The sequence below is a fragment of the Capricornis sumatraensis genome, chromosome 6 (assembly GCF_032405125.1).
Source record: "Capricornis sumatraensis isolate serow.1 chromosome 6, serow.2, whole genome shotgun sequence".
Lineage (NCBI taxonomy): Eukaryota > Metazoa > Chordata > Mammalia > Artiodactyla > Bovidae > Capricornis > Capricornis sumatraensis.
In genome coordinates this window covers 66,696,840-66,710,211 of record NC_091074.1, presented here as the reverse complement: position 1 = coordinate 66,710,211, position 13,372 = coordinate 66,696,840, and positions in this window count along the sequence as shown.

Below are 13,372 nucleotides of genomic sequence, written 5' to 3'. Positions count from 1 at the left end.
GTCCTTGAGTATAGGAACTTTAATTACTTACACAGAATAAGTACCAAATAATAATAATAATAATAATATCATCTCATATAGGAATTGTTGGGGAGATTTCAGAGACTGCTCACTTCCTTTAAGAGTCAGTTTTTCTGCATGTGAAATGGGGATAATAACTTGAATCCTTTTTCCTACTTATAAAGTCGTTATGAGGATTAATGAGATAATAAGTTGGTGAATGTATTGGGAATCCCTTGAGGAGCATTAAAATTGACTCAAGGCATAATTGTTTGGCAGATAAATAATTATCCCATTAACCTAACTATGTGCCATTCATTCAAAAATTTTGTCAAGCACTTTGATTTATTTTTCACAGGAGCTTTAGGGCTGTCCCTGTATGGGCATGGACTCCAGTAGGTTGAGGGACCATGAAATCGAATGAAAGCCCAAGGTAAACCAATGAGGGATTGCTCTAGCAGAAAAGAGTGGGATCCTAGGAACACCTGGGTCTCCCCTTCTGCCATGACAGAAACTCTAGTTTTAAGAAAGTAAGCTTAAAAAATCTAGGCCTTCGTAGTCTAAGATGGCAATCACTAGCCCCAAGTGGCAATTTACATGTATATTTAATTAAAAGAAAGTAAAATTAAAAAAAATTTAATTTCTTAGAGTAGCCACACTTTGAGTGCTTGCTACCTGTATTTGGCTAATGGCTACTGTGCTGGACAGAGCAAATATGTAACATTTCCATCATCTCAGAGGCTTCTGACTAGATTAGGTCACTCTCAAACTTGAATGGGCATAAGAATGACTCAAGGAGCTTCTTTTCATAGGTGTGAGGAGAATCATGGAAATCTGAATATTTAAAAAGTTCTCCAAAATAATTCTGAGTGATGGTTGGTGACAAAATCTGGATTTCCCAATGCTATTCAAAGTGTGTTCCATAGACTGGCAGCATTTGCATCACCTGAGAGTTTGTTTAGAAGGAAAATTCAAGAATTGAGTATAGGGCTCAGAAATCTATATACAAGTTTTCCGGGTGATTCTTATGGATGCTAAACTTTGAGAACCACTAATCTAGACAGTAAAACAATGCAACTATAGCCTGAACATTGCTGAAATGTAGATATAAAAGTTTACAGTCTAAGATGACTACATTGGGATTTACTTACAGTTACATCCTACAGGAGATCAGTCCTGTGTGTTCATTGGAAGGACTGATGTTGAAGATGAAACTCCAATACTTTGGCCGCCTAATGCGAAGAGCTGACTCATTTGAAAAGACCCTATGCTGGAAAAGATAGAGGGCAGGAGGAGAGGGTGACGACAGAGGATGAGATGGTTGGATGGCATCACAGACTCAATGGACATGGGTTTGGGTAGATTCCGGCCGGCAGTTGGTGATGGACAGGGAGGCCTGGCATGCTGTGGCTCATGGGTCGCAGAGTTGGACATGACTGAGGGACTGAAGTGAACATGGAATCCACTTATATAAAATTCATCCATCCATCCTTCCATCCTTTCATTCACAGCTTTTAGGATATCTATTATGTACTAGTCATTTGTGATGAAAATTGGGAATTTTCAGCAAGGAACAAAATTTTCATAATCTGTCAGGTTAGTTTAATTGTTTCTAACTCAATTTTTATTATTTTCCCTTCAATTTTTGGTGGGATGGAGTACAAATTTAGAGTACTTTTTAAACTAGAGGCTGGTTCACTGAACTGAGCACCCCTCCAATTGTTTGCATAGCACAGATCAACAGGTGCTTTTGTTTAGGTTCACACAGATATTAGAGGTTAAATAATGCTAGAAGTCAATTTTCCAAACCTAGGCCAGTACCAGCAGTGTTTAGGGGCAAAAATGAGTAATGAAATTTTCTAGCTAATTCATACTTAAATGTTCTAGTGTTTACTTTAGTGGCTTTAATTACTGAATATTTTCAGTACCAATTTGTATAAAACAAAGTTTTATCACAGCATTGATAATAACCCTGATATATATGAATTTCACATTCCATTTTTTCCTTAAAATACATTTTAAATAATTTTGTTTTTAATTTATCATGGAAAACTTCAAACAGAGAAGTAGGAGAAATATTATAATAAACTCCCATGTACCACTACCTAGATTTAATAATTCTTTCAATTTATGGCTAATCCTTTTACTTCTACTTCCATCCAATTCCCTTCTCCATATTATTTTGAAGAAAATTTCAGGTACTTTTCACCTTTTGACAGTTCCATATATCTCTAAAACATAAGGACTCATACATACACACACACACACACATACACAGAACCATAATACCATTATGATCACAGTAAAAAAATAAAAAATTTTGTAATGTTATCAAATATTCAGTTTTCCAATTTCTACATCCTTCAATAATGTATTTTTTCACTTGCTCTGAATTAATATAAAGTCAATATGTTGCTATCAAGTGATATTTCTTAGTCTCTTTCAATAAACTGATAATCCATCTCTTTTTGTCCTCATATTTATTTATCAGATAAATTGGTTTGGATGTCCTATAGCTTTTTACATTCTGAATTCTGCTGACTGCATATTGCTGGTATCATTTAGCATGTTCCTCTATCCTCTCTATTTCCTGTAAATAGGTAGTTGGATCTAGAGGCAAAATCATATCCAGTTTTTTTTTTTTCTTGCAAGACCACTTCATAGGTGATGTTGAATTATTTCATCAGAAAGTACATGATGAGAAATGCAAATCAAAACCACAATGAGGTACCACTTCACACCAGTCAGAATGGCTGCGATCCAAAACTCTGCAAGCAATAAATGCTGGAGAGGGTGTGGAGAAAAGGGAACCCTCCTACACTGTTGGTGGGAATGCAAACTATGGAGAACAGTGTGGAGATTCCTTAAAAAATTGCAAATAGAACTACCTTATGACCCAGCAATCCCACTGCTGGGCATACACACCGAGGAAACCAGAATTGAAAGAGACACATGTACCCCAATGTTCATCGCAGCACTGTTTATAATAGCCAGGACATGGAAACAACCTAGATGTCCATCAGCAGATGAATGGAAAAGAAAGCTGTGGTACATATACACAATGGAGTATTACTCAGCCGTTAAAAAGAATTCATTTGAATCAGTTCTGATGAGATGGATGAAACTGGAGCCGATTATACAGAGTGAAGTAAGCCAGAAAGAAAAACACCAATACAGTATACTAACACATATATATGGAATTTAGAAAGACGGTAACGATAACCCTGTATGCAAGACAGGAAAAAAGACACAGCTGTGTATAATGGACTTTTGGACTCAGAGGGAGAGGGAGAGGGTGGGATGATTTGGGAGAATGGCATTCTATCATGTATACTATCATGTAAGAATTGAATCGCCAGTCTATGTCTGACGCAGGATACAGCATGCTTGGGGCTGGTGCATGGGGATGACCCACAGAGATGTTATGCGGAGGGAGGTGGGAGGGGGGGTTCATGTTTGGGAACACATGTAAGAATTAAAGATTTAAAAAAAAAAAAAAGAAAGTACATGATGTCACTTCATGATGTTCATAGTTATTGACACTTCATGCTGAGATCCATTAATTAATTTGGATTTTTAAGATGGTGATACCCTAATTCTATTATTGCTTACTCATGTATTAGCTGGGATGCTTTTATACAGAGAAGTTTTCACTTATCTACGATTTAACTGGTATAACTTCATTTAGGAAGGATAATAAAAATGCTTCATTTTTCTCTTTTATTTATCAGTTGGCAAATAATAAGTTGGTTCACTAGCAATTAGTTATTTTTCACTTCCTCCTTCCCTCTCCTCCTTTCTTTCCTCCTTCCTCTCTCTTTCTTTCAACTCACTGATTGCAATATTTTTAATACATTTCATTTCATTGCAGTTACTGTCTTTACTGATTTTCAAATTGCCCCATCTTTGCTCAGTAGGAGCTTCCTTAGGTTGGTTCCCATGTCCTTTTGACACAGTGGTCCTTGGGTATTTTGTATATTTCTAGGCTTATTTTGTATATTTCCTGCTCTGAACATGGAGTTAGAGGTTTCTACACATATCTCAGATGTGACTTTTTTCTTTTGTGAAAAATTTTATTTGGAGTAAAAAATTTGAGGACGCCCATCGCTATAGAGTTGCTCAGTATTTATAGGTCTTTCCAGGAAGCAGAACTAGAAAGTATATTATCTAAAGATAAAATATATCTTGAGATTATGCTGATTTTTTTTCCAATTCCAATTCAATACTATCGGGTTTTTATGTTGCTAGCTTCCTTAATATTACATATACTATGACTTGTACCAAAACCCCTCCCACTTTCAACTGTTGGTATTAAATTAGTTAGCTGCAACTTCCAGGGGGATATCTGTGAGTTAGGTTGGGGTTTTTGCATTCTTAAGTCTGTCAGCACTGGTAACTTCCTTCTTTTTCCTCCCAAACAGGTGCTGATGTTATGCTGATTTTGTAGATGATATGATGCTTCTTTTCCCCTACCTGCTCATATTAGGGGTTCAGGGGGATACTTTACCACCCAGCTTCGTTTTAATTGCAGTCAGGGTTTTTGTTTGACATCCTAATTCTTGTCTTTTTCAATGAGAACATTGATGAAATTCAAAAATTGCGCTCTTATCTTCCTCTTGAAGTGTATTTCAAGTTCTATGCTATGCTATAAAAGGGGAATTATTTTCACAACATATTTTAATAGAATTTCTGTTTGTAGATTCAGGTTCCAAAGATTTAAAGGAAAAAGAGAACTAAGTTTCCTCAGGTGATAGTTCAGTTCAGTTCAGTTGCTCAGTCATGTCCGACTCTGTGATCTCAAGGACTGCAGCACACCAGGCTTCTTTGTCCATTGCCAACTCCTGGAGTTTACTCAAACTCATGTCCATTGAGTCAGTGATGCCATCCAACCATCTCATCCTCTGTTGTCCCCTTCATCTCCAGCCTTCAATATTTCCCAGCATCAGGGTCTTTTCAAATGAGTCACTACTTCACATTAGGTGGCCAAAGTATTAGAGTTTCAGCTTCAACATCAGTCCTTCCAATAAATATTCAAGACTGATTTCCTTGAGGATGGACTGGTTGGGTCTCCTTGCAGTCCAAGGGACTCTCAAGAGTCTTCTCCAGCAGTTCAGTTCAGTTCAGTCGGTCAATCATGTCCGACTCTTTGCAACCCCATGAATCGCAGCACACCAGGCCTCCCTGTCCATCACCAACTCCCAGAGTTCACTCAGACTCACGTCCATCAAGTCAGTGATGCCATCCAGCCATCTCATCCTCTGTCGTCCCCTTCTCCTCCTGCCCCCAATCCCTCCCAGCATCAGAGTCTTTACCAATGAGTCAACACTTCACATGAGGTGGCCAAAGTACCGGAGTTTCAGCTTTAGCATCATTCCTTCCAAAGAAATCCCAGGGCTGATCTCCTTCAGAATGGATTGGTTGGATCTCCTTGCAGTCCAAGGGACTCTCAAGAGTCTTCTCCAACACCACAGTTCAAAAGCATCAATTCTTCAGCACTCAGCTTTCTTTATAGTCCAACTCTCACATCCATACATGACCACTGGAAAAAACCATAGCCTTAACTAGATGGATCTTTGTTGGCAAAGTAATGTCTCTGCTTTTCAATATGCTATCTAGGTTGGTCATAACTTTTCTTCCAAGGAGTAAGTGTCTTTTAATTTCATGGTTGCAGTCACCATCTGCAGTGATTTTGGAGCCCCCCAAAATAAAGTCTGACACTGTTTCCACTGGTTCCCCATCTATTTCCCATGAAGTGATGGGACCAGATGCCATGATCTTCATTTTCTGAATGTTGAGCTTTAAGCCAACTTTTTCGCTCTCTTCATTCACTTTCATCAAGAAAGTCTTTAGCTCTTCTTTGCTTTCTGCCATAAGGGTGGTGTCAGCTGAATATCTGAGGTTATTGATATTTCTCTCTGCAATCTTTATTCCAGCTTGTGCTTCATCCAGCCCAGTTTTTCTCATGATGTCCTCTGCATATAAGTTAAATAAGCAGGGTGACAATATACAGCCTTGATGTACTCCTTTCCCTATTTGGAACCAGTCTGTTGTTCCATGTCCGGTTCTAACTGTTGCTTCCTGACCTGCAAACAGGTTTCTCAAGAGGCAGGTCAGGTGGTCTGGTATTCCCATCTCTGTCAGAATTTTCCACAGTTTATTGTGATCCACACAGTCAAAGCTTTGGCATAGTCAACAAAGTAGAAATAGATATTTTTCTGGAACTCTCTTGCTTTCTCTATGATCCCATGGATGTTTGTAGGGACGTTTAATAAACAGGTCACTCTAATCTTTGTAACTGGAGATTTCATAGAGAAACTCTGCTGAAATGACTGTGCTTAACACTATGTAGCAAAAATCCATTTTTAAAAATTTAATATTGCAATGAGAAGGTAAATAAAGGGAGATACCACAAAATACTTCTCTTTTCAAAAAAACAATTCTGAAATGTTGAAAGGCAGGATAACAGAAAAAAGATAAAGGAGAACCGACTAACATCTATCTTTGAAAAAAACCAATTATGATAAAATATTTTGTGCACATTTTCTCCAAGTATCCATTTGTGAAGACCAGAAATAATTTAAAAGCCCAGGTCTAAAAATAGATAATATTATAGCAAATAATCCAAAGCTTGCTAAAACTAGTTTGACTATTGGAGTGGTTTCCAGAGAATACTTTAGTCTCTAGTATTAACTTGGGTATTTTCACCTGTACAACATATAAACTATAAAATATTTTAGAATAAAATTAGAAAATTGCACAGTTTATTTACCATCTATTATCTCGTGCTTCAATAACTTTTGTTTCAAGATATATTCACATAGCATAAAATTCACCATTTTAAGTGTATAATTGAGTGGTATTCATTATCTATATTCACAAGATAGCAAAGCCATCACAAATGTTGAATTTCAGAACATTTTCATTATCCTCCCCCTCAAAAACCCCAGACCTGTTAATAGTCACTCCCCTTTCCCTATCCCCATGACTTGACAGCTATGAATCTAGTTTCTGTCTCAATGGATTTGCCTATTGTGTGCTTTTCACATAAACCCCAAACACAGTGCGTGCATATACAAAACTTTTAAATTCAAAAATATTTTCCACCATTGGTATGGGAGTATTTCTTCCCAGGTGAAAATCTCTATATGCATATTATTCTGTTGTGCAAAGCACAACGCTCCATGTTATATCCTTTTGACTTTACGTTTTGAATCAATGCTGCTGCTGCTAAGCTGCTAAGTCATTTCAGTCGTGTCCGACTCTGTGTGACCCCATAGACCGCAGCCCACCAGGCTCCCCCGTCCCTGGGATTCTCCAGGCAAGAACTCTGGAGTGGGTTGCATTTTCTTCTCCAATGTAGGAAAGTGAAAAGTGAAAGGGAAGTCACTCAGTCGTGTCCGACTCTCAGAGACCGCATGGACTGAAGCCTTCCAGGCTCCTCCGGCCATGAGATTTTCCAGGCAGGAGTGCTGGAGTGGGGTACCATTTTTTTCTCCATGAATCAATGCTCAGTTCAGTTCAGTCGCTCAGTCGTGTCCGACTCTGCAACCCCAGGAATCGCAGCACGCCAGGCCTCCTTGTCCATCACCAACTCCTGGAGTTCATTCAGATTCACGTCCATTGAGTCAGTGATGCCATCCAGCCATCTCATCCTCGGTTGTCCCCTTCCCCTTCTGCCCCCAATCTCTCCCAGCATCAGAGTCTTTTCCAATGAGTCAACTCTTCTCATGAGGTGGCCAAAGTACTGGAGTTTCAGCTTTAGCATCATTCCTTCCAAAGAAATCCCAGGGCTGATCTCCTTCAGAATGGATTGGTTGGATCTCCTTGCAGTCCAAGGGACTCTCAAGAGTCTTCTCCAACACCACAGTTCAAAACCATCAGTTCTTTGGCACTCAACCTTCTTTACTGTCCAACTGTCACATCCATACATGACTATTGGAAAAACCACAGCCTTGACTAGACGGACCTTAGTCGGCAAAGTAATGTCTCTGCTTTTCAATATGCTATCTAGATTGGTCATAAATTTTCTTCCAAAGCGTAAGTGTCTGTTAATTTCATGGCTGCAGTCACCATCTGCAGTGATTTTGGAGCCCCCAAAAATAAAGTCTGACACTGTTTCCACTGTTTCCCCATCTTATTCCCATGAAATGATGGGACCAGATGCCATGATCTTCGTTTTTTGAATGTTGAGCTTTAGGCCAACTTTTTCACTCTCCACTTTCACTTTCATCAAGAGGCTTTTTAGGTCCTCTTCACTTTCTGCCATAAGGGTGGTGTCATCAGCATATCTGAGGTTATTGATATTTCTCCTGGCAATCTTGATTCTAGCTTGTTTCTTCCAGTCCAGGGTTTCTCATGATGTAATCTGCATAGAAGTTAAATAAGCAGGGTGACAATATACAGCCTTGACGTACTCCTTTTCCTATTTGGAACCAGTCTGTTGTTCCATGTCCAATTCTGCTTCGTGACCTGCAAACAGATTTCTTCAGAGGCAGATCAGGTGGTTTGGTATTCCAATCTCTTTCCAAATTTTCCACAGTTTATTGTGATCCACACAGTCAAAGGCTTTGGCATAGTCAATAAAGCAGAAATAGATGTTTTTCTGGAACTCTCTTGCTTTTTCCATGATCCAGCGGATGTTGGCAATTTGATCTCTGGTTCCTCTGCCTTTTCTAAAACCAGCTTGAACATCAGGAATTTCACGGTTCACGTATTGCTGAAGCCTGGCTTGGAGAATTTTGAGCATTACTTTCCAGCGTGTGAGATGAGTGAAATTGTGCAGTAGTTTGAGCATTCTTTGGCATTGCCTTTCTTTGGGATTGGAATGAAAACTGACCTTTTCCAGTCCTGTGGCCACTGCTGAGTTTTCCAAATTTGCTGGCATATTGAGTACAGCACTTTCACAGCATCATCTTTCAGGATTTGAAGCAGCTCAACTGGAAATCCATGACCTCCACTAGCTTTGTTCATAGTGATGCTCTCCAAGGCCCACTTGACTTCACATTCCAGAATGTCTGACTCTAGATGAGTGATCACACCATCATGATTATCTGGGTCATGAAGATCTTTGTACAGTTCTTCTGTGTATTCTTGCCACCTCTTAATATCTTCTGCTTCTGTTAGGTCCATACCATTTCTGTTCTTTATTGAGCCCATCCTTGCATGAAATGTTCCCTTGGTATCTCTAATTTTCTTGAAAAGATCTCTAGTCTTTCTTGTTCGGTTGTTTTCCTCTATTTCTTTGCATTGATCGCTGAGGAAGGCTTTCTTATCTCTTCTTGCTATTCTTTGGAACTCTGCATTCAGATGCTTATATCTTTCCTTTTCTCCTTTGCTTTTCACTTCTTTTCTTTTCACAGCTATTTGTAAGGCCTCCCCAGACAGCCATTTTGCTTTTGGGCATTTCTTTTCCATGGGGATGGTCTTGATCCCTGTCTCCTGTACAATGTCATGAACCTCATTCCATAGTTCATCAGCCACTCTATCTATCAGATCTAGGTCCTTAAATCTATTTCTCACTTCCACTGTATAATCATAAGGGATTTGATTTAGGTCATACCTGAATGGTCTAGCGGTTTTCCCTACTTTCTTCAATTTACATCTGAATTTGGTAATAAGGATTTCATGATCTGAACCACAGTCAGCTCCTGGTCTTGTTTTTGTTGACTATATAGAGCTTCTCCATCTTTTGCTGCAGAGAATATAATCAATCTGATTTCGGTGTTGACCACCTGGTGATGTCCATGTGTAGAGTCTTCTCTTGTGTTGTTGGAAGAGGGTGTTTGCTATGACCAGTGCATTTTCTTGGCAAAACTCTATTAGTCTATGCCCTGCTTCATTCTGCATTCCAAGGCCACGTTTGCCTGTTACTCCAGGTGTTTCTTGACTTTTACTTTTGCATTCCAGTCCCCTATAATGAAAAGGACATCTTTTTTGTGTGTTACTTCTAAAAGGTCTTGTAGGTCTTCATAAAACCATTCAACTTCAGCTTCTTCAGCATTCCCGGTTGGGGCATAGACTTGGATAACTGTGATATTGAATGGTTTGCCTTGGAGATGAACAGAGATCATTCTGTCGTTTTTGAGATTGCATCCAAATACTGCATTTTGGACTCTTTTGTTGATCATGATGGCTACTCCATTTCTCGTGAGGGATTCCTGCCCGCAGTAGTAGATATAATGGTCATCTGAGTTAAATTCACCCATTGCAGTCCATTTTAGTTCGTTGATTCCTAGCATGTCGACGTTCACTCTTGCCATCTTGTTTGACCACTTCCAATTTGCATTGATTCATGGACCTGACGTTCCAGGTTCCTATGCAATATTGCTCTTTACAGCATCAGACCTTGCTTCTATTACTAGTCACATCCACAGCTGGGTATTGTTTTTGCTTTGGCTTCATCCCTTCATTCTTTCTGGAGTTATTTCTCCACTGATCTCCAGTAGCGTGTTGGGCACCTACTGACCTGGGGAGTTCCTCTTTCAGTATCCTATCATTTTGCCTTTTCATACTGTTCATGGGGTTCTCAAGGCAAGAATACTGAAGTGGTTTGCCATTCCCTTCTCCGGTGGACCACATTCTGTCAGACCTCTTCACCATGACCCGCCCGCCCTGGGTTGCCCCGCTGGCATGGCTTAGTTTCATTGAGTTAGACAAGGCTGTGGTCCTAGTATGATTGGATTGACTAGTTTTCTGTGAGTATGGTTTCAGTGTGTCTGCCCTCTGATGCCCTCTTGCAACACCTACCATCTTACTTGGGTTTCTCTTACCTTGGGCGTGGGGTATCTGTTCATGGCTGCTCCAGCAAAGGGCAGCCGCTGCTCCTTACCTTGGACGAGGGGTAGCTCCTTGCCACCACCCTTCCTGACCTTCAATGTGGGATAGCTCCTCTAGGCCCTCCTGCACCTGCGCAACCACCGCTCTGCTTGATAGCTTATATCTATCATTCTTCCCTCATTCAGCTGCCTCTCTTATTGCTTCAATTATAGAGATTTGAATCCCCTATCCTCAGCCTGACTGACCAGAAATGTCTCTTTCGCCAGGTCAAGTAAGTCAAATGGTCAGGTTAGGGGTATTTCAATTTCCTCATTTCTTAAATACAAAAGATTTCCTGGAAGCTTTACTGTTTCTACTATTCATGTTATTGATTCATTTATTCTTCTATTAAAGAATTTATTCTGCATCCCTACCATATGCTCTGCTCTATGTGCTATATACTAAGTGCTGGGAAAACAGGAATGCTTCCAAGTCACTAGTTTCCACTTTAGAGATGTCATAAGGGCAAATAGGTTATTGCCATAGAGTGTGATAAGAGCAGCAAGAGGAAACAGACAAAGGGGTTCTGGAAGCACACTTCAGCTTTGGCAGTCTGCAGAAATCTTCCTTGGAAAATTATTATCTAAACTAAACCCCTAAGGATGAGCAGGAGGTAAGTGATAAGGGGAAATAAGGATGGGGCCAAAGATAACTCAAAATACTTCCTTGGATTCTAAGTACATTAATTTAATAAAGTTAATTTTCACCTATTCTGAACAAAGTCCTATAGGGTATAGAAAGATAAATGTAAAGTATATGAAAATGTATATCAGGTTAATATTTTTGAACAAATAGATGAATAAATATATCCCACCCAATGCCACGAACTTTCTAACGGAAGAAATATAACCTGTTGCCTGCTTTATCCTCAGCAGTTACAAAAAGACTAACATGGAACAAGAATACAATACTAGTTTTTACTAATCATGACAATGATCAAAATGGGAACAGGCTCTAGGGAAAAAACGTTTTGTAAAAAAGTAAATATACTTAGAGAACCAGGAAATTTAAACTGATGCATTAGTCCAGCTAACTCCACATAAAACTGCTGAAACAAATTCAAAATTTTCAGGTGCTCAGTGCAACAGTTTACTATGTACTTGCTCATATTACAATCAGATGTGGGGCAGAAAGATTTCCATCACATTTTCCCAGTAGCAGAGAATTGAGAACCCAGGCTGCTTCCATTTTTCCAGCTTTACTGAGGTATAGTTGATAAATAAAGTTATAATATATTTAAAGCATATATGCGATGATTTGATGTACATATATATTATGAAAGATTCCAATCAGAGTTAATCAACTGATGGGATCAACAGCTCAGTCAGTTCAGTGGCTCAGTTTGTGTCCGACTCTTTGCAACCCCATGAACTGCAGCACGCCAGGTCTCCCTGTCCATCACCAGCTCCCGGAGTCCCCCCAAACCCATGTCCATTGTGTTGGTGATGCCATCCAACCATCTCATCCTCTGTCATCCCCTTCTCCTGCCCTCAATCGTTCCCAGGATCAGGGTCTTTTCAAATGATTCAGCTTTCTGCATAGGTGGCCAAAGTATTGGATTTCAGCCTCAACATTAGTCCCTCCAATGAACACCCAGGACTGATCTCCTTTAGGATGGTCTGCTTGGATCTCCTTGAAGTTCAAGGGACTCTCAAGAGTCTTCTCCAACACCACAGTCCAAAAGCATCAATTCTTTAGCGCTCAGCTATCTTTATAGTCCAACTCTCACATCCATACATGACTACTGGAAAAACCGTAGCCTTGACTAGATGGACCTTGGTTGGCATAGTAATGTGTCTGCTTTTTAATATGCTATCTAGGTTGGTCATAACTTTCTTTCCAAGGAGTAAACGTCTTTTAATTTCATGTCTGTAATCACCATCTGGAGTGATTTTGGAGCCCTCCAAAATAGTCAGCCACTTTTTCCACTGTTTCCCCATCTATTTGCCATGAAGTGATGAGAGCGGATGCCATGATCTTAGTTTTCTGAATGTTGAGCTTTAAGCCAACTTTTTCACTCTCCTCTTTTACTTTCTCCCTGCCCCATTTTATTTTTTTAAATATAAATTTATTTATTTTAATTGGAGGTTAATTACTTTACAATATTGTATTGGTTGTGCCATACATCAACATGAATCTGCCACAGGTATACACGTGTTCCCCATCCTGAACCCCCCTCCCTCCTCCCTCCCTGTACCATCCCTCTGGGTTGTCTCTGTGCACCAGCCCCAAGCATCCAGTATCAAGCATCGAACCTGGACTGGTGATTCATTTCATATGTGATATTATGCATGTTTCAATGCCATTGTCCCAAATCATCCCACCCTTGCCCTCTCCCACAGAGTCCAAAAGACTGTTCTATACATCTCTGTCTCTTTTGCTGTCTCGCATACAGGGTTATCATTACCATCTTTCTAAATTCCATATATATGTGTTAGCATACTGTATTGGTGTTTTTCTTTCTGGCTTACTTCACTCTGTATAATCGGCTCCAGTTTCATCTACCTCATTAGAACTGATTCAAATGTATTCTTTTTAATGGCTGAGTAATACTCCA